The sequence below is a fragment of the Pinus tabuliformis genome, chromosome 4_1 (assembly GCF_031772625.1).
Source record: "Pinus tabuliformis cultivar Carrire ecotype Pingquan chromosome 4_1, CPIR1, whole genome shotgun sequence".
In the NCBI taxonomy this organism is placed as follows: domain Eukaryota; kingdom Viridiplantae; phylum Streptophyta; class Pinopsida; order Pinales; family Pinaceae; genus Pinus; species Pinus tabuliformis.
This window is the reverse complement of record NC_142303.1, coordinates 800,254,406-800,277,276: the sequence shown is the minus strand read 5'-3', so window position 1 is coordinate 800,277,276 and position 22,871 is coordinate 800,254,406. Positions and strand designations below refer to the sequence as shown.

Here is a 22,871-nt window from a genome sequence, read left to right as displayed (position 1 = left end):
TGAAGAGTCAGTCATTGAGAATGAACCCATTGAATCCAGACCAGACGAAAGTCTAAAGGTCGATACGGCAGTTGACCTGGTTCTCCCTTCAAAGGTTTCATCCTCAAATGACACCGTCACTGAAGATCCATCTTCAAGTGACACCCTCACGGAAGAGAATAAGGATGACACCATCCAGATTATTTTCATCAACACAGATTCTGATGAGCATCAGGGCAATGCGCCCATTCCTTTATCGCAGGAAAGAACATCGTCAGGATCGTATCCGGCCATGTATTCGGTCCCACCACCAAGCAACCTAGTTGTGTCCTTTGATTGGAACTAACTGGGCAGACCCCGGTTACCAGCCAGTATACCATTCAGAATCATAGTCCAAATTTATAGAATGGTGATGACTGGAACTATCATTGATGAAGGGGCATCTGTGAGTATCCTTTCCTCTGCTGCTTGGAAAGCACTGGGTTCCCCGACGCTTTTTCCTGAGATAAGAAATCTCTCGGGCTTTAATAAAGGAACCAGTCGACCATTAGGGATCCTCCCCAATGTGCCTATTACATTGAAAGGGAAGACCGTTAATATGAACGTGATGGTCGTTCAAGGACCCTTGGATTATAACCTACTCCTTGGACGTGACTATATATATTGCATGGAAGCTATAGTCTCCTCACTCTTTAGAGTAATGTGTTTTCCACACGAAGGAATGGTGGTCAAGCTCGTAGACCAACTTTCATTTCCGGGATCACGCATCGCAAATAGTCAAATACCAATCCTCAATGGTCTTTTTTCTCAAGAAATGCCTCTACCCCCAGTCCTCCTTCCCGATGAATGCGAGTGATTCGGAAAGATAGGACTGGAACCCAGGGGGCATGCATCCTGGTCTGCTTCGGGCAGAGGAAACCTTGGGTATAGAGTAGAATTTCCGCGGAAGAATATGACTAGTCCGTACCCCGTCCGTGGATGGAAGAGGGGTTCTTCTAGAATAGGGTTCTTTTGTCAAGGTTATGTGCTTGACGAGTTTTAGTCATTCACCTTTGTCTAAATAGGTAGGCTACCAAGGAAAGAGATTCTATTGCTGTAGCAAATAGAACCATCTTTGGGTAAAAGGCAAGCCTCACCCATTAAAACTAATGTTTTAGAGGATAAGTAGGGGCAGCCTCCAAAGAAAGAGATTCATTTGCTACAACAAGTAGTAACCATCTTTGAGTAACCTAATGATAGATATCGCCGAAGAGAGAGTTTCGTTTGCGGCAGCAAATAAAACCATTCTTTGGGTAACCAAAAAGAGGCAAGCCTCACCCTTTAGAACAAATGTTTTATCGGATAAGTAGGGGAAGCCTTGAAATTGTACTTTATACCTGGGGGCATGCAAACCTTTTGGAGTGCAAGCTAGGGGCGGTTATTGATCGTTTCCTAACTTGCATAAAGAAAGGGTGAGAAGGAGCAAAGCTTAGTGAAGATGAAGCTCTATAAAAAATAGATATCTCACAAGAGACATTTCTTATCTTATGACTGGTATATCGAGCATTTTTAGCATAAAGTTCATACTCGTTAAAAAATAAACGCAAGATCCGAGCAGTTTTAACGCGGTCTTCATGCTCGTTAAAAAATAAATAGAAGCAGTGAGCAATGTTTCCTCCAGAGTTTAAGCTCATTTTTATCTAAAAAAAGAACCTATTCCGGTAAATAACCATTGTGATCGTAAATTTATTAGCCATAAAAGCCTTGGTCGTGTTTGTGCACCCGCCACCTCCATTTCATTTGGCCAATCGTTCACCTCCATATGATTGTTTACCTCTTTTGAAGAACAGCTGCGAAGAGTGATTTCACTTAGCCATCCTTGTGACACTGCCGTGGTTGGAATATTCCAAACTGTACCTGGAATCTGCTGCTATCCCTGTTTATCACTCGTTCCTCAAAAGACGAGTCTTCTTTAAGCTCTTTTCATCTGACTCGTAAAATATGAAAAGATTGCCGAGTTTTGGCCTTCCAGCTCGTTAAAAGGATCGGAAGAGCTATCCCTCCTCTAGATTTTAATCTTTTTGGACCTGAGGAATTATTGCACAAAAAGGTCGAGTGCTTGTTTTTTCGGCTCGTTAAAGTTATCGAAAATTCATCCCTTTTGTATTGTTTTATACTTTTTCGGACTTAAGGGATTAGATGACGAAAAAGGAATTTTGGAGTTAACTTTCTGTACCTTTTCAGACTCTCTAAAAATGAAAAGGACCGAGTTGTCTTTGTCACTAGACTCGTTAAAATGATTAAATAGCGACAAACTTGTCTTTAGGCGAGAACGAGTTTCCCTATCGCTAGGCTCGTTAAAACATAGCGATGGGCTTGCCCGAAGGGCAGGTTATAGAACAAGCATATGCTATCCTCCTCAAGCTTGACAAAAATAAAGAGGTACTGGTCAGAAATGACTGGGGAAAAATTGGGAGAATCTCAAAGCTTAATGGTAGCAAGTCGCTCTTGAACATGACACTTTGTCCTCCGTACCACATCGGGTTGGGTTGTTTCATTCACCGGTCTCATCACCATGGTCCTCGCCAAACCATCCGTATTTGGGGTAATGCTACCGATCCATCACATTAGTGTCGTTATATGTTCAAGAGATGTGTTCAGAAAGAGTCAACCGTGTCCCATCCACTGCCATACATTATCCTTCATCCACCCATGATCGCCACCCTGAATCATATCTCACAGATTGTTTTCACCTCCACTAAGTCATTAGCTCCGTTCCGTGTCACTGATGTGGGATTCATTAAGGCCCTCCTTTGACGGATCGCTTCTTGTCGACTTCAGCTCATTATCCAAGAAGTTGATCTAGGAACACCCCCCCAGTACTTTGAAGCTTGCATGCCTCAATGGCAAGTTTCTCACTTCCGGCGACAGGTATACATCAATGACCTTCGACCAGAAGATTTTGCGTGGTGTTCGACGCCAAGTCCTTTATTCACACCACGTGAATTGTACTGCAGTACCTTGAGGGTCATTGTCGTTATTGGTGATTCCTCTCGCGCTTGTTAACGGTTTACATTATTGACCGGTAATCAAGCGATGTCTTTCCATGTTCGACTTCAGCGTAATTCTCACATGGATTGACTTGTACTTAGAGTGAAGATCGAACGAGATTGAAGACCCCGGATCTAGTTTCATCCATCCGGGCTGCGATATATATTCAGGAAATATAAAGACATTTGATATGTACATCGTTGCAGCAGATGATCATCCTACTCAAAGGATGATAATTTAAGCAGAGAATTATCAGTCTATCATCAGACGGTCGTCTGTTATATGTACCAAAATGAATTTATAAAGCTGAGCATGGGAATGCCTACCTCAGCTAGATCATGAAAGCAGAATGAAAAATAATGTATTGTATTGTATTTTATTGCAGGGCACCTCTCAGCGATTGAATGAACTTCGGATCCTCCTAATAAAGCATTTCACCCGATAAACGACCTCATACTTTAGGGGGCAACTGTTATAGACATTTTTGTGCCTATCAGCATGGAGCATGAAATGTCAATAATCTGAGGGATCCAAAGTCCCTAAACATGTTGTTCTTACCCTTAAAGGAACAAGGTCTGCAAACCACAACACTGAAAATCAGTTCTCCACCTGAAAACACTCAAAAACAGGCTATTTCTGGATCATGTCAGCTGCTCCACTGAGCACTTGCGCTGAATGTCAACTGCTCCTCCTTGTACCTGTGCTGAAATGCAAAATCAATGAAGGCTACCTGCGCTGGGTGAGATTGGCCAAGTGGCACAGCCATTCTGCAAGGTGTCAACTGCCCAGGAAGCTTCCAAACTGACACTTGGGTCAAGGAATTCGCCTAGTGATGAGTAAGAGGGTCTTGAACTCCAAGTGGAAGCAAGATTCTCCAAGTGGATTCAAGAACTGAAGATTAACTAAAGTGGGAGAGGACACAAGTCAGCTTCAGGCCAGTCTCAAGATGACTCATCCTTTCTCCAAAAACCTATATATAGATCTCTCTCATGAGGTCTAAGGAGGCTGGAATTTGTGCAAGTAAGAAAGTGTTGTTGGTTTGAGAACAGAGCTATTGGGTGTTATTGCTTGAAGGAGGTGAAGAGGAGATTTCTTTCAGCTGGGAGGTGTCGCTAGATTGGAGCCTATTATGGTTGTAACCCTCTCAGAACTTTACTTCTATTGTTAATAAAGCTTTGATATTCTTCTATATGCATGTATCTTGATGATGAATTGATGCTTGTATATTTGGTTTATGCTAATCCTTAGATCAATTACAGATGTATGCCTCTTGTAGTTCCTTTTCTTTGTGCTTTTACAGGATCTGTGTGTAGCTGGGCCGGTGAAGGGACAAGGAGCTAGGAGCAAGCGGCAAGGAGTGAAGACTGGATCGACTATCAAGCGCAAGATAACGGTTAGTAGATCATCCTTTTCTTCCCTCTCTCATCTTGTAAAGAAGAAACTTTTCATAGCTTTGCATTCAGTTGTTGCTGAGGTACTATCACCCTTAGAGTGGGATAGAGGCATTCTGCATTAGATACTTTTCCCCCCAACAGGGCTTTCCTTCATAAGTACACTTTCCCTTATCCAATTTGAGTGATCTTTAGGTCAATTTTTGTCCTCTATAAAATAGGAATTCAATTAAATCATCATCTCCATTAAATAAACTGTCCAAAGTAGAATTTTATTGTAGTTGTATAATTTTAACACTCCCTCTCAACTAGGGAGAATTCCACCTGTTCGCTCTCCCATATCATGTCCCATCTTTGCTCAACTAGGGAGAAATTTTCTAATTGGAGGGGATATGAAGGTCGTTGAGCAGCTCTATCTGAAGGAGCTCCGTGAAGAGTTTGAGAGAAGTGAGGTGAATGACTTAAGTGAGTGACTTAATGGGTTCCTCTTTAAATCACATAAACGAAAGTTGCGCATGAGTTGTGCATATACGAAAGATATGCAATACATGAGATGCACATATATAGAAGTTGTGCGACTTTCGTATGTGCACATATTTCGTATATGCACATGTATTATGTAGATGCACATATCATTTGTATAAGAACATTTTGTGTAGATTCGCATATCTTCCTTATATGTGCATATGTGGAAGTTGCGCCAATATGGTAGATGCCCATATACAGAAGACATGCATATATAGAAGATATGAACATATACGGAATATATTCATATACGGAATCCGTGCATATACAGAGGACGTGCATATACAGAATATATGCATATACGGAAGACATGCATATATATATATATATATATATATATATATATATATATATATATATATATATATATATATATATATATATATATATATATATATATATATATGTATGTATGTATATATATATATGGAAGATATGCACATATACAAAAGACGTGCATATATGGAAGTTACGCATGTATGGAGGTTGTCGTATAGGCATATTACGAAAGTTGTACATTGCTTCTGTATATGTATAGTTTCCATATATGTGCATATACTGAAGTTGTGCATACATGGAAGTTATGTGCATATACGGAAGCTGCACATATACAAAAGATATGTGCATATAGAGAAACTGTGCATATACAGAAGATATGCGCATATACGGAAATTGTGCAAAAATTTAGTCTCTATATATGCACAACTTCCGATGTGCACATATCTTCCATATATGCGCAAATGGAGTCATTTCATAATATAATTAGAGCCTACATAACAATAATAATGTAAGGGCACAATAATAACAATAGTGGGCTTCTATGGGGCACAATAGTAACAACATGGGGGATACATGGGCACACAAATAAAAATAGGGGGATACACTAATAACAATAAGGGGAATACACTAGTATTATAGGGACCTAACACTTTGGTTCTTTTAATTCAATACAACTAATGATGATTTTTAACTAGCCATAACCTCTCATCTGGGAGGGGTTTTTCTAAGAAGGAAATACCATTGGAAATCTATTTAGGAGATCTATGCAACCATTCTATTTGTAGACTATTTTGTACAACATAACTTTGTCAAAAACTAAAACAACTTCAAGCACCTAAATCTTCATGTAATGAGACTTTTTGAAAGATCCAACTATCATATCACTTCATAAAGAGACATGTTGCTATTGTCTCATACATTCCCTTTGAAAACAATGACATATTGTTGTCATCAATGGCAACACTATGTGCAACACAAAGGCCTAGTTGATACCCAATTCTTAGGAAATCTATCACCTAAAAATAGGTCCAACTACACACCTAACATATTCCTTAGATATACACCCTATATCAACATATATAAGCTCAGAAATATGCGCATATACGGAAAATATGCACATATACGGAGGTTGGTCATATACAGAAGATATGCATATCTTTCATATATGCACAAATTCTGTATATGTGAATATATTATGTATATGTGCATATCTTTTGTATATGTACAACTTCTATATATGCACATATCTTCTGTATATGCACATACACATAAGTTGTGCATATACAGAAGTGTACAACTTTCGTAACATGCATATACGACAGTCTCCATATATTCACAGCTTCCGTATATGCGCATATCTTCTGTAGATGCGTAACTTTTGTATATATGCATATGTTCCATATATGCACATCTATTGTATATGCGCAACTTCCAAATATGCACATATACAGAAGAAATTCACATATACAAAATAAACGTATATATGAAAAATATGTGCATATACAAAAGTTACACATATACGAAAGATATGCATATCTTTTGCATCACATATCTTTTGTATATGCACAACATTCATATATGTATATACGGAAGTTGTGCATATATGAAGGCTATGTATGTACATAGGTTGAAGTTGTGCACGACTATTTATATGTGTAACTTCTGTATATGCACACATATGGAAGTTGAACATGTATGGTAGATGCACATATACAAAAGTTGTGCATATATGGAAGATGCATATATAGATAATTTATGCGTAACTTTAGTCACTGTATATATGCAACCTCCATATATGTAGAATTTTTGTATATGCACAATTTCTTTCATATACTTGCTTTCTGTAATGACACTTGGCCTTAGTCCCAAAACTAATTAAATGAATAAATTTTTTGGTTAGTGACAAGATTTGTGGATGATAGGCCACTTACTCTTTTACTAATTAAGCTATGTTATTTGTAAAAACTAGAAAAATAGATTGAAAAATATGTGTTGAATTTGGCCACTTACGTTTCTCCCTAATTAAGATATGTGAGAATTTGCAAATAAAAATAAAAATAAAGATAATCTAATTTCTAATACAAAGCTTATAGAAGCTTAGTGTGTGATGTGTAATTGTGTGCAAGTGATCATGTGAGCATGAAAAGTGTGATAAGATGTGGATATTCGGTGATCTGTTACAGTATCTTCCTAATTACACTATATTTCAATTGTTCCTTGCATGAAAAAGAAATGATGTGCGGATAATGGGCCGCTTACTCTTTCTCCTACTACATTATGTGTGACTAAAGGGAGGTGGAAAACACAAGTGTGTAAGAAGACTTTCATATGCTAGCCCAGGTTCGCCTACAAGACGCAAGGGAAGTAGAGATTACTTCTGTATATGCACATCTCTTCCGTATATGCGCAACTTTCGTATATGCACATCTCTTCCGTATATGCACATCTATTGTATATGCGCATCTATTATAAATGTGAAACTTCCAAATATGAACATATACAGAAGAAATGAACATATACTAAATAAGTGCATATATGGAAGATATACACATATACAAAAGTTACGCATATACTAAAGATGTGCACATCTTCTGTATCACATATCTTTCGTATATGTGCAACTTCCATATATGTGCATCTCTTTTGTATATGCACAACTTTCATATATGTGCAAATACAAAATTTTATCCATATATAGAAGATATGTGCATATACGAAAGTTGTGTATATATAGAAGATGTGTATATATAGAGGTTGCACCTATATAGAGGCTGCATTTTTGTGCATATATGGAAATTGTGCATATACGGAAGATATGCGCATATCTTTCGTATATGTGCATCTTTTGTATATGTGCATCTACCGTATATGCGCAACTTCCATATACGGAAATTGTGCATATACGGAAGATATGTGCATATCTTCCGTATATGCGTAACTTTCTTATATATGCATATCTTCCATATATGTACATCTTTAATGTATTTGCATCTACCATACATGTGCAACTTCCATATATGGAAAATTTTCATATACAGAAATTGTGTATATACGGAAGATATGCGCATATCTTTTGTATATGCGAAATTTTTCTATATGCACATATCTTCCAGGTATATGTGCAACTTCCATATACACACATAACCTCCATGTATTTGAAACTTTAGTATATATAACTTTTGTATATGTGCAACTTTCGTATATGCACATATTTTTTGTATATGCGTAACCTTCTTATATGTGTATATCTTCTGTATATGCATGTCTTTTATATATGTAAATCTACAGTATATGCGCAACTTCCATATACAGAAATTGCACATATACGGAAATGTCCACATATAAGAAAGTTATGTATATACGGAAGATATGCACAATTTTCATATACAGAAATTGCGCATATACGGAATTGTGCATATATGGAAGTTATGGGCATATCTTTGGTATATCCCTAACTTTCTTATATATGCATATCTTTCGTATATGCACGTCGTTTATGTATCTGCATCATATACATAAACAACATATTTATGTATATACGGAAGATATGCACATATCTTCCATATATGCACATCGTTTATATATCTGCATTGTATACATATGTATTTGCATCGTATATGTGCAAATTCCATATATAAAAATTGCGCATATACGAAAATTGTGCATATATGGAAGATATGTGCATATCTTCCGTATATACATAACTTTCTTATATGTGCATATCTTTTTTATATGCATGTCTTTTATGTATGTTCATCTACTATATATACGCAAATTCCATATACAGAAATTGTACATATACGGAAACTGTGCATATACGCAATATATGCACATATTTTTCGTATATGTCCATCTTTTGTATATGTGCTTCTACCGTATATGTGCAACTTCCGTTTATGCGCATATATTCTGTATATGCATAAATTTCTTATATGTGCATATCTTCCATATATGCACGTCTTTTATATATGTGCAAGTTCCATATACAAAAATTGTGCATATACGGAAGATATTCGCATATCTTCTGTATATGTGTAACTTTCTTATATGTGAATATCTTCCATATATGTACGTCTTTTATGTATGTGCATCTACCGTACATGTGCAACTTCCATATATGGAAATTTTGCATATACGGAAATTGTGCATATACGGAAGATATGCGCATATCTTCTGTATATGTGAAACTTTTCTATATGCACATATCTTCCAAGTATATGTGCAACTTCCGTATATACACATAACCTCCATGTATGTGAAACTTTAGTATATATAACTTCCATATATGTGCATCTTTTGTATATGTGCATCAACCATATATGCGCAACTTTCGTATATGCACATATCTTCCGTATATGCGTAACTTTCTTATATGTGTATATCTTCCATATATGCATGTCTTTTATATATGTGAATCTACAGTATATGCGCAACTTCCATATACAGAAATTGTGCGTATACGGAAATGTGCATGGTTCTCTTTCGCGTATAGGAGGGTAATCAAGTCACTTTTTCATGATTTTACAAGTAAAACCCCTAAACAACTTTACTTGAGCATTCAACTAGGCCAAAGGTCATAAGATGACCTTGAAATAGTTTTAAAACATAACATAATACAAAAAATAACTAAAACAGGTTGGAGAAAGAATGGCCTCCACCATGACATCATCCTCCATAGTAGGCAATAATTTATCAAGGAACTGATGCAAAGGTACAAGAGTGATCCTAACTCCAATAAAGTCCCAAAGTGCATGTGTACATCTCCAAAAGGTGTCTTCTCCATTGTGGCATCATCCAAAAGAGGCCCTACATCACCCTTTTCATGCATGGGGGAGAAACGTGGCTACAGTGAAACTTCAAAGGTATATAGAATCTATGTGCTTGGTAAAAGAGAAGTGGAGTGTCATTATAAGCAAACTCAACTTGAGCCAAGACTTGATCCCACTGCTTGGGATGATCTCCAACCAAACTGCGCAAAATATTGCCTAAAATTTTATTCACCACTTCAGTTTGACCACCCGTTTGTGGGTAGTATGCTGAACTAAAGTTCAATTATGTGCCCAGTTTCCTCCACAATATTCTTCAGAAATGTCCCAAAAATATGATGTCTTGATCAAAGACAATACTTTTTGGAATTCCATGTAATCTTACAACTTCTTGAAAGAATAGATTAGCAACAGGAGTGGCATTACTAGTTTTAGCAATGTGAAAATTTCCTTAAATTGTAGCAACTATAAATTTATTCTTCTGGCTAATTAAATTATGCAGTTTATTTTGTTACGAAAAAATAACGAATAAATCACATCGCAAATTTTCACACATAAAGTACATTGCAGAAATAAACTGGACACTGAGAAAATGATAGCACACACAATAAAATTGACACGTTATTTTTGGACAATTGTCCCTAGAAGAACCCAATGTGGGAAAACTAGTCCAACAACTGAGGGTTTTATTATTATGCAATAATGAAATTATGACTACAACCTCTAGATGCCCAAAACTAACAATCCTCTACATGATAAACTGGCCACAAAAATTAGTGAGACAAATATTGCCTCACCCAACACTGATCCAGCTCCAAATCTGGCACAAATTGGGCTGCTCAAAACCCCTACATCAACCTCTGTGCCAATGTTGTGTAGCCCCTCACATGCACTACCTAGAAGATCCTCTTATCAAGACGTCCAACCCAACTCAACCTCGAAAAATTACTTGTTGGCCCTTACAAAATTTCTCCTGGCCTCTAGAAATGATTATGGGATTTTTTTAAGAAATGATATCTAGTATGCTTCTATTGGCTATTGTTGCATAGCTGAGGAGGAGGAGAAGCCATACCAATAACATTGATATTAGCACACTCCATACTATGAACGAATATTCAGTAACCTCCTTGATGTGTGGCAAAAAATAGAAGAAATAGGGAATGAAAGATAAGCTAGAGTGACCTAAGAAATGATGTATGGTGGAGAACTCAGGGAAAATGTAGATGAACACAGTGAGTCCTAGAGGAGTTAATTTTCCCCATGAATCTTCATAACTGGGATGGGCCATCCTTGGAAACATGTAGGTTATTATCGCAATTAACATTACCCTGCTCCAATGTATCATAAATAAGTTATTCCTAATTACCTCACCACTCAATGGCTATGGATTGTTCAAGATCTCTTTTAGTAAAGTTATGTGTGTTCACCATGTTCATAACTTGGATGGTTAGACCACTAAGGACGAGTGCATTGTCAGGATCCCAATGGGCTCTCTTCTTTCTTTCCTTCATTGTATCCATTCCGAGAAGGACAATGAATACTAACACACTACAACAAAGCCCAAATAACTCTGCAAGTTGCTCGAGAGTGAGAGGGATCTTGTCACACTCTCCTTGAACTTCCATGATTGAGGCGAACACAATAGATGATGAGATGAAGATAGAGGACAATAGATGGCTGCAATACATCAACGAGGCCCTATACTCCAAAACTTCAAAAGGTAAGTGATGCATGCATTTTTGCAATTACATCATTATTTAAGTCCAATACTTTAATTGATAGATCAACTTAATTGTAAATTTCAAATTATTTTATAAATACTATATTATATTATAATATCGAAAATTTAATATTTTATAACTACTAAATTGACACCATTAAATACATAAAATAGTAATTTTTTAAACAACAGTCGGACACTTCGAATTAAATTATTATTATGAAGAAGAAATATATATATATATATATATATATATATATAGATATATATATATATATATATATATATATATATATATATATATATATATATATATATATATATATATATATATATCTATATATATATATCTATATATATATATATATATATATACATTCAAAAAAATACTAACTTTTAATGTACAAAGTTAAACTATGGAAATTTTATCATTTTTTTAGGTCAACCCCAAACTAATTTGGGTTTGACCAAAAACTCAATGCAATATCCTATGCATATAGCAAGGCTAATGGTAATTTTATAAAAGTCAACTGCACACTTTTGTGATTAGCTTGATTTTTCAATTAAACCAAAGGGATTTGTGAACACATATTTCACTGGTGTTTAAGAGTGAAAGAGAAGGCATTTTTAGTTTTTGTGTATTGGGCATCACATTTCCATCGATTTTCTTATTAAAGTGAAGGATTTTTGAAGTGCCAAGGTGCATATGTTCACATTACTGCTCGATCTCTTAGACATTCCACTTGGGCATGAGAATGGCTTGGGTTCCTTTCGAGTATATTATGTGTGGTGCTAATATGGTCAAGGGCTTGTCACTAGCCATACCAACCAGGGTTCAAGTCATCGACAAAGGGCTTCTTGGTTGGTCTACAGTCAGCTCTCCTCTCATTTGCATTTTTGCTAGCAGCATGCCTCTCTCAGGCATAAGTATCAAGTGGTCTTATGCATAATTGGCCATATCAGTCCCAATCCTATATTAATAGTGCCTTGCTTTCCATAGCATTCATGAATGGCTCTATGGAATGACAAGAGTGTTATTGTATTTACTCAATTTTTATCAGAAATGCTAGGCCTGGGAGCCTACAGACCAGTAGCACAAATACAGTTTCTCTGTATTGTTTTTCTAATTTTTTTTTAAGGGTGGTTCACGAGCACTGAGTGGCTGCTACATCCATGGGAAAATCTTGGCAGATCAACCTGAAGGGATCTATCCACCGACCAAACTACAAAGGCCTAACCCCAAGGGCGTCGAGGAGATTTGACCCCATGACCTCCGGATAGGCAAGGTACTTAGCAACATGAACTCGACCAACTAAGCTATCGCTTGAAACTTGTACTGTTTTTCTAATAAAAATCTAACCCTTACACAAAAAAATTCAATTTTACCAATTTATAAATATTATACTTATATATAATTAACTTCTAATAAACTAATTTACATATAAAATTATAATATTTAAACTATATTCTTTTAATAAATTTTATATAAAATTATAATATTTAAACTATATTCTTTTAATAAATTATATATATATATATATATATATATATATATATATATATATATATATATATATATATATTAAACTTAAACTGTTATAATTTCAATCTTTAACCCAAAAAAATGTAATTTATATAAAATTTTTAATAATAAATTATTTGAGTTAAACAATTCAAATTAAATGAACATTTAAATATTTTATTTTTAAATTCCATTTTCTTTTATAAAATATTTTATAATTTTAATAAACTTATAGAATAAAAATTATTGTTGTTTTATTGGGGTGAAAGAATATGAAGAATTGGATTGGAACAACTTCACCACAATCCAAGCCATGAAGTTTTAGTTAATCCACTCATTCTAGGCATTATTGATACTTCCTCATCGGTCTCACTTAACTTATGGTTTTTCTACTTCAATTAGAATTTACCAATATTATAACATAATTTTTTGTATAATGAAATTTGGACTAATAAACTATTTTGTAGACAAAAAAAAAATTAAGCTTCGTAAATACAATTTCTAGCCTCAAAAATCATGGAAAATAAATTTTGATATAATTTCATAAAATAAACTTATTTAAACCAAAAAAGGTATTATTAAAAAAAATATTATTCTTTTAGAAGTATATTTAATTCCATCCCTATAATGTAAATTATTATTTCCTATTTTTTAAAATTTCTCATAAAATAATGATTTATAAACCAATATAAAACATGTTATTTAAAAAATTAATTTACTAATAAACCGTACATCAACCAACATAACATAAACATAAAAAATTATAAACATAAAAAATTATGATGTTAGAGAGACAAATTTGAAATGTTATAGTATATCTATATTTGTAGTCGATCGACATTCTAGCATGAAAATATTAATGATAACTAAATCAGCTTCATATCAAAAAATCAAGTTTTTAATTAAGTAAATTAATATTTGAAATGACTCTTTCCACGATAAATATCAATTACATAATTTTAAATACATATTTTAAATTTAACATTGAAATGGAAAGATGAAGAAATATATTTTATACTTTAATATAATGTGACGATAATATTTATTGAAAAACATAATTAATATATTTGACATTCGATTTTTTTTAAATCTTAATTTTAACAAAATTATTAGAATTTTTTTTCAAACTTATTATATTTTTTATGTTTCAATAATTTATAAAGGACAAGGTTGTAATAAATATTTTGAAATTGAGTTTTAATTTTGGGGGTATTGAAGGTATTTTAAGAAAAAGTAGTTTTTATTCTCAACCTTCTTAGTGTTAAAAAGATTACATATTCTTGCATCTCAATGTTTTGGAAATGTCTAACATTTAATTTCATTATGTAGCTTAAGGGAATTGGTTAGTATTTTAGCAATGTTGGTTTCATTCTTTGTGCTAGTAGAAATTGAAATATACTTTTGATCTTGTAGATTAGGGTTGATCGTGTCCTTATATTATCTTAACTTATTTTTATTTACTAATAATAATTTAATATTATCCCTACATGGTGACATCTTCCTATAATCCCCAAAAACTTAACCCATACATGGCGTCTCAATGTCATTCTCACGTTGAGCCATTGGTGGTTATGCTTAGAGTTGGAAGAAATTTTGGGGATGCTCTTGTCATCCTTGTTGTTTATATTGTTCTTATACATTAAGTACCTAACCATGGCCACCTACTAAATGGGGGATAGGTTCACTTTTGTAAGGAGGATAAGATAGGGTACATTGGTTTTAATATCATGTTTTTAACTTATAACATTCTTTTGGATTTTGTCCTTACTTATCCAAGATTCTCTAGAAATATTGCATCCCGAGAGTTCATATTTGTATAAGATAAAAGGAGTGACAAGAGTATCAAATAGAAATTTTTTCTTATCCCACCACTAAAGTTTTTCTAATTTACACTTTTTTCAAGTTCATATTAAAATTTTCATCCTTCATTTATCCTTTTTTAACACTATAGTTAAAATTGATTTTATGATTAATATAGATTTCAAGATATTTGTATGAGCACACTTCCTCCAAACTATTATTATCATATATATGAAAGTGTCATAAATGATCTGATGACATTTGATTAACATAACCTTTATTTTTTCTATGTCCATAGTTATACCTATACTAGAACAAAAGTCTTTGAGGATTCTTAAATCAATATTAAGGTCAAAGGAACAATATCATTAGTATAAAAAGGAAGGATGATGGCTATACCAACAAGAGTTGGCCCAATACAACTAGCTTCTTTTAACCAACATTCTATCTTATCAATGTAAATGCCAAAAAAATGGAGAACATGAGACAACCTTGTTTGACTAGTATATTACAATTAATTTCTTCCAACCATCTTTGAATGTTCTAAAACATGGTAATGATACTTCGATATAGCCTTACAAAAATAACTCTTAACACATAAGAAACTTTAAATATAAAATTACAAATTAAATTATAATTCCAACAAATTTTAGGGAAGCAAATTTTAGACCTTCAAATACTACGGCTTCATAGTCGACAATTGTAAGTGTGAGATGTCAAACATTATAGCAGATGAGACGACAAAGGATATTAGTTCTATTATAATGCACCCTTATGGAATGTTAATTAAAGTTGAAAGATAATACACAATTGAATGATATTTCTTAAAGTAAACGTGTCATATTTTCTTTTTCCAAAATAATGGCCTAGTGAGGTGGGTTAATTAGCTAATTATAATAATCTTGTAATTAAAAGAAATATCTTAATCATAATAATTTTATAATTTTAAAAAATATTTTTATTCCTAATTTTAAAAATAAGAAATAACTAAATTTTAAGTGTAAAAGTCATAATTAAATAAAGCTCCAAACTCTTCCTCATTAATAGACAAGAGACCCACTTATATACAATATTTTTTTACTATTAAAATTTACTAAAACATACCTATTCCAACTAACTCTTGATTTGAAGCTTTAAACTTTTTAAAAGAAAAACAGACACATTCATTCATTAAAATTGAAAATATTTATAATTGAAATTTTATTTATGATTTAGTCTATGAAAAATAATTACTAACCCCTTCTATCGAATTTGATCCCATATTACTTATATTATTACTTTTATATTTTCTTACTTATAATACTACATTTAATTTAATTTATTTCGTCAAAACATAAAATCGAAATGGTGGAATATCAAACTGCTGCAAAATATGTCATCTGAGCCTAACCAAAAAAATAGGAGTAATACAACCTCTGGTACCAATATTTTGAAATGGTTGTACAAACTTAACTTTGAATATGTGAGAGAAAGGCCGATATGATCGTTTAGCCTGTTCAACTAATAGTAGAAGAGACCATGAATTAAACTGAAACGAACCCGCTCAATACATTACGAACTAAACTGAATATGGTCCATATTATTACACCCACTGTTGGCACATTCACAGATCTATTTATTTGCCTTCCATACCTATTAACCTATTATTCAGACTTACCCTCAACCTCGGCCTTCTCTTTGGTGGGAGCTCCTTCAGCTTTTTCTTCAACGCCCACACCCTCGACGGATGGTTTACCAACAGTCTCTCGTTTTGTAGGTTCGGCTTGTTCGGGCATTTTGGTGGAATTGTTGAGTTTTGACACTTCGTCGAATTCCACCGGAGCCGATTCTGCTTCAAGCTCCGTGGCATGCGACATTACAGTTATTTCCTCTGCAGATTTCTCTACGATGGGGAAGCTTTCATCTACTTTTTTCTCAGCCACAGGAACCTCTTGTGTGGGACTGCAGGCATGAGCTTCTTCTTCAGTAGGCCCTTCAATCATGGGTTCAATCTCAATAACCTTCACAGCTTCCTCTAGGGGTTTCACTTGTTCTTCGCTTGCCATCAATTCAGTTGATGTGGTAACCTGCACAAAGAAACAATGCATCATGGTATGATCAAATACTTGGTAAGAGTTTGATCCATGCAATTTTAAGTGGAAGTTGGGATCCATGAATCTCGCTACGGATCAATCGATCTAAACTAAAAACTATGAAATCAAAATGGGTACGAGGCATAAAATTACAATGTCAACCTGCAGAGCCTCATTGATGTACCTCTACACGGGCCATATTCTACTAATTCGAAATGTTTACACAAGATGATAAATAAATTGAATCTTCTCATTCAAATGGAAATTCAATGGATGGTATCAGAAGTTTTATAGGTGGACTTGTTAATTGGCACCAGAAATCCTACAATATATTCTGCTACCGCACCATGGGAGGTGGAAACTCTCGGCCGATAGTTCTACCACCTATGGTGGATATCCATGGCGTTCTGTTGAAAATTAGAAGGAACTGGGCCTGAGCGAAATGAATGTTTGAATTCAAACCAACTGAAAATTCTACTCGATGCACGGGTAAATTTGAAATTCAAATAAGCGCGGTGATGCAATACAATTGAAATTCAAAATGTCTCGACAAGGAGAAACGTTAATGTTGTCAGCATGTGAGAATATATTGCCAACTTAAATACATTAATTAATTGAGTCAGAGAAATTAGAGGGCATTTTTCATTTCAATTTAAAAAATTTACACGGCACAGCCCACCCTCTCACATTTCATTTCGAGCGGGACTGTGAGTTTGAAATTTTGAGCGGGACTGCGAGTTTGAAAACTTGCGCACAAAGGTTTCGTTGAATGTGTATAGGTGGATAGTGCATTTTCATTAACTACATCCACTTGCATTAAGAGTACATCCAATTGATTAAGTTGGAGCGGAGGAGCCTGTCAGAGCGGGAGCGGTGGTGGAGCCTGCCGCAGTCGGAGCTATGGAAATCGCCGAAAAATAAATCATGATGTATGGGCATGTATGTTACTATGCATGCATGTTGGTGAATCACTAAGGCAATGACTGCCTTAGTGACTTGTTTTTAGGAGTTGCCCTCCAGAAGATGATGTTGCTGCCATCATGAAGAAGTAGTTAATGGTAATAAGAATACATTTCTGCTGAAAAAATCATCATTTTGGTTTGTTTTCTGGAGCCTTTTGTGACCAGATGCCGATTACACAAGTTCGTTGTTGCTCCTATCCAATCACTGCTATTTATGTTTGCTGTTATCTGAAGGCCACAGGTTATCTCTTCAGATTCCAGGTATTCTTAAAACTTGATCATCAAAAAAACAAAGAGGAAAAAGTTGAAGGTAGAGTTCGTTGTTGCTCTTGTCCTTGGATGCTATTCATGTTTACTGCTATCTGGAGGAACAGGTCATATCTTCAGATTCACGGTATTCTTAATACTTTATCATCAAGAAAACAAAGAGGAAAAAATGAAGGTATCGTATATGTTATTTTCATGCTGCTGATTGGAGGAAATCATTGCTGTTTGTATGGTCTATCACATGAATATGGATGGCTACTAGTTGATTGTAGCATTGGAAGATTGTTGGTACGATAAGAGAGTAAATTTATTAAACAGAAAGTGTTGTTTGGTTTGTTGGTCACACATTGAAATCTCTGGTTGACAGGGTGAAACAGTTCATTAAATGTTCCCTTAGTATAACCAACAAAAACTGGGTTTTGGTGTTTGAAGTCAGGACTAGATTCTCTATCCTTGCTTTCCTCCAAAGAGTTGAAACCGACACACAGGGTTGAGGGTTTATTAAAACTAATATGCATCTAGGAAGGAGCAGTTATGGCAGGACTTACACAAGGAAGAATGCTTTTTTACTATCATAAATTACATGGGAAGAATTATGCTGTTAGGGAATAAAGGATGAAGACAATTCATACATACCACAATTTAAGAGAGGCTTTGACGTTTGTCACCCTATCAATTGCAGACGACATATTCCCCATGTCCAAGATGTTGAGGATACCCTTTTAGATTGGGAAAAGCTTTTAATAGTACATGAAACTCTCAAATTATGACGCTTGTTAATTTAAGAAGAAGGTTCAATAACCAATCAGCTGACATGTTAGAGATCAGTAAATTGCAGGTTGACAGAGGATAGAAGAGAGCATTGACCCTAATTATTTTAAGTAGTTTGCCTTGTTCTTTCAAAGATTTTGCAACAACTTTGACAATTATAGTAACAACATTGTCTTTGTCCTTTGAAGAGCTTGAAGAGCTCTCGCTGCAAAATGAGCAACACAATAAACAATTTTGAGGAGGAAAATAACCAAGGAAAACGATAAGGATTTTGTTGCCAAACCAACAGAAAAGGAAAAAGAAAGCAGAAAATATTTCAGAACAATGTAAGAAGGAAAATTTCAGACCAAGAAATGACAGAAAACCTAATCAGAAACAAATAAAGCAGGAGAGAAAATTTTCATTCAAATTATAATAATATTTGATTTGTTTCTATTGTGGTGAGACAGGCTATTTGAAGAAGAATGTAGGAAAAACCTATATGATCTTTCATGTGAAAAGTTTAATAGACAAAATAATTCTGTCGATAATAATGCAGTTGATCGGAAAGAGTCAAAGGACACATGGTACGACTCAGGTGCCACACAACACATAACAAACATAAAAGAATGGTTCACTTATCTTTTATTGACACAAGTGTGACACAAGTGTAGAGAAGAGATTGTAACACACACTTGGAGATGGAAATACACATGAGGTCCATGAGTTGATTATGTTCCTATAAGAATACCCAATAGTGAGATACAAATTTTGTTCCTATTAGAATACCCAATAATGAGATACAAAACAATAGTAAAGTCTAGTTTGTACCTGGTTTAAAGAAGAGTTTTCTTCCTATTAGTCAATTTTCTGAGCAAGCTTTTAAAATTGAAATCAACTCCAACAAGTGTGTCATTAGAGATTAGAAAAACTACTCCAGGGTAGTTGCAATGGGTTTTGAAGAAGCAAGCTTATTCACATTTGCTGATACTGTAGTAAAACAGTGAGAAACAGATGCATTTGGGACAAGCTTTGGCATGAGAGGTATTGGCATTTAAATAATTTTTTATCTTGATTTGTTGAATTTTTATCTAGTATGGACATTTAATAGTTTTTATAGTCTGACTCTGCACTAAGTTAAAGAAGCAGATGGAGTTTGTACATCTTGTCTAGCCAGAAAGAGACAACAATAAAAATTGGAAAAGGAAGCAGTTTGGTAGGTAGATTCCAAAAAGTCAAAAACACAAATTGTTGCATTGAAACCACTACATTCTTTCCATAGATTCCAAAAAACTACTTTCCATAGATTCCAAAAAACTAAAAACACAAATTGTTGCATTCTTTTGAATGGAAATTCAAAAACATAAAATTAGACAATCAAATAGCCAAAATTGCAAAAAACTAAAAACACAGATTGTTGCATTATTTTGAGTAGAAATTCGGAAACATAAAATTAGACAATCAAATGGCCAAAATTGCAATAGCAAATTGAACAAAATATCATTATACCAAAAATGAGTATTCACATAAAGAAGAACTCAAAATAGTTCCTTTCTAGAGAAGAGCTCAAGTGAATTCCTTTCTGCCAAGTGCACCACAACACCAAGTACACCGCATCACTAATATGTGTGAAATTGTTGGCATTATCTTGATGCCAGATTGCTTATCCTTTAATGCCAGATTTCTCATCCTTTAATAGGTGATTTACTAGTTTGAATGTTTAACTATTACATTAGTCCTAACAGATAAAATAAATCAATAATATTTGTTTTCTACAGAAGCAATTTCATCTTACACTTTGCGCTTTTCGCAACCACAAATTTCATCCTACATGCTACAGTGTTTTATATTGCTCAAAACCAAAATCCAACAAGAAAAACATCCATTTAAAGTTCGTCATTGGAATCATCGTCATCAATGTCTCCTTCAGAGGATCCCCCTGATTGTTGATAAAAATTGATCACAAGAGGGTTGCAAACATACTCCACTTCCTTGAGCTTCTCCTCGTAATCTTCCTTCTCAGCTGACTAGTTCTCGTCCAGCCATTCGAGGGCCTCCTTCAATGCTACATCTATTTTCTCCTTATCATCGGAGTCGATTTTCTCAGTAAGCTTGTCCTTGTCGTTAATTGTGTTTTTCATGTTATAACACATGTTTCCAAACCGTTACAGGCATCAATATGTTCCTTGACCTTTTTTTCCTCCTCTGCGAACTCTTCGACGTCTCTCACCATTCTTTCAATTTCCTCTTGGCTCAGTCTTCCTTTGTCATTTGTGATGGTGATTTTCTCAGATTTTCCAGTGCCCTTGTCCTCTGCTTTAACATTCAAGATACCATTGGCATCCACTTCAAATGTAACTTCAATTTGAGGAACTCCCCTACCAACATATTACAGGTTTGATTCTCTGGTCCACCAGACTCGACTCACCAAAAACAGAAACATGAACAAAGGAATAGAAACAAACCTTGGAGCCAGAGGAATTCCAGAGAGCTCAAATCTCCCAAGTTCTCTACAATCTTTTGTTAAACTTCGTTCACCTTCGAAGACCTGCAAAGGAAAATGACTGAGTCAATCATCCTCCCTACGCCCGTGCTATTGTAAAAATTGAAATAAACCATCAAGCAATTTTTAGATGAACGATATAAAAGATTTTAGACCAACCTAAATTGACACGGTTGTTTGTTGGTCCTGATATGTTGTAAACACCTGAGACTTCTTTGTAGGAATAACAATGTTCCTTGGAATTAGCTTTGTCATCACTCCACCAACAGTCTCAATACCCAAGGTTAGAGGAGCCACATCTAGTAAAAGTATTTCTGCACATAAATAAGAGCAACAAGATTTCAAATCGCTGGATAAAAAACCAAAAATTCGTTCAGAACTGAACAATATAAAATGTAGAAACTGTGGACCTACTTTACCTTTAGTTTCTTCTCCACCTTCTCCACTAAGAATGCTACCTTGCACTGCTGCACCAAATGCAACGGCCTCATCAGGGTTTACACCCTTGTTTGGCTCTTTGCCATCAAAACCAACGAGAAAAAATCAGTTACAACACCTTACTTTCATTATTACTCTAACTAATTCATTGTTATTGCAGGTGGCGTCTAGAAAAACTCGGGCAGTGCATGGATACGTGTAGAAAAAAAAATGACATGTCTAAAGTTTAACCATACAACTATTTCACAAAGTGTGTGCCAAGTGTTAAAAGGAAAACAAAAGTGTAGACTATTGAACTGATTTAAAGAAAAGCTTATCGGCCTAATTATATAAGTTATGTTTTTTAATTTTCTAATAATTAAATTATGCGGCATTGGGAAAATCAAATAAATTTATTGAAATAAAATAATACTAAAATGATTTTATAAATATTATTTCAAAACTCTTCTATGTTTAAAACCATTCCATCATTTAAGTTTTTGAATAACACAACATCGTGGCACATTCAAATATATTTAATGTTAAATAAATGAATATTGAATTATAATGATATTAATTTTTTTATTAAAATTAAAATTACTTTAATTATTGTATTGAGAGGTGTATTTTACAATTTAGTATGGGGGAGATGTGGAATTTTTTTTGTGTTCAATTTTAGTATGTGATAAATGTGTATTTCTTTTTGTGCTTAATCTTAAGTTGGCACTCCTGATTTCTAAAATAGAAATAAAATATTCTCGAAATAAAAAAACAATATCAATTATAATAGAAAATAAAAAATGAATAAAATGATTTAGTTAATTTTAATTGAAAGCAATCCTACATGTTGATGTGGTAAAAATATTTTGTACACATTATCAACCATAA

The 22,871-nt window shown here is 34.3% G+C and overlaps 1 pseudogene across 1 annotated transcript; it reads right to left on the bottom strand.

Annotated features, from left to right (window-relative positions):
- Positions 1 to 20,949: 20,949 nt before the first annotated feature.
- Positions 20,950 to 22,103, bottom strand: LOC149178621 (luminal-binding protein 2-like; annotated as a pseudogene). Its single transcript, XR_016258440.1, has 4 exons — positions 21,986 to 22,103; positions 21,726 to 21,880; positions 21,529 to 21,611; positions 20,950 to 21,441 (listed from the first exon to the last, which is right to left on the bottom strand). The product of XR_016258440.1 is annotated as a luminal-binding protein 2-like (transcript).
- Positions 22,104 to 22,871: the final 768 nt, after the last annotated feature.